This window comes from Sesamum indicum, linkage group LG10 (assembly GCF_000512975.1).
Source record: "Sesamum indicum cultivar Zhongzhi No. 13 linkage group LG10, S_indicum_v1.0, whole genome shotgun sequence".
Taxonomy (NCBI): domain Eukaryota; kingdom Viridiplantae; phylum Streptophyta; class Magnoliopsida; order Lamiales; family Pedaliaceae; genus Sesamum; species Sesamum indicum.
The window spans coordinates 6,769,501-6,770,291 of NC_026154.1; the positions used below are offsets into that span (position 1 = coordinate 6,769,501).

General features: G+C 28.2%; 1 protein-coding gene across 1 annotated transcript in view; it reads left to right on the top strand.

The window, feature by feature from the left end:
- LOC105172160 (intron-binding protein aquarius) overlaps positions 1-791 on the top strand; it is a 17,866-nt gene that overhangs the window by 8,481 nt on the left and 8,594 nt on the right. The gene's annotated exons all lie outside the window — the stretch shown is intronic.

Below are 791 nucleotides of genomic sequence, written 5' to 3' on the forward strand. Positions count from 1 at the left end.
AGATATTGATAAATAAATTTTTTAAAAAGGATAACTAAATCACCAGCAAAAGTGCTAATGTGTTGATGTTTGAATTTAATTTCTTTATTTGAGGGCATTGGTAGTAATTTTTATTTTATTTAAATTGAGTAGTTTAGAACAATACTCATTTCGATGAATATTTTGATTAATAAACAATATTCTTGTTGTTGTTTGATGAATATTTTTATTAATAAGGTTTTTAACTTTTTTATATACTAAAAATTATTTTCGTATAACATTAACTTGCTTTATTTTCTACTACAAAATAAAGAAACAGGGTTAATTACAAAAGTTATTCTTTTCTTCTCAATTTATTTTCAAGTATTTGAGATTTATTTCCATTCCAATCATACCAAACAACTTAACGAAAACTATTATTGTTTCCCCCATCCCCCTTTGCTTCCTCTTTCCTCTTACATGAACCAAATCCCCTTACTAAGATGTGGAAGTTGTAAAGTCTTTTCTTCTTTTTGTTTTCTTCTCTATGATTGGTCTAATTGATGCATGTACTAAAATCTAAGGGGTTTCTACCGAATTTGTTGCTTGTAATGTGTATGATAATTTCCGTACCTCTTTTGCCTTCTTCTGGTTTCTTAAGAGAAGTCCAGCTTGACCTGATTTCAACTACAATTGTGAAGTGACAAGTCATTGACATTAGGATTGTATTTGTATTGCTGCTCTTTTGGAATTTAAATCTTTGAATCTTTTTACTAAAGTTTTTGGTCGCAGCGTGTACCAAAATTTTATTAATCAGTTTTAACCCTTTCTGA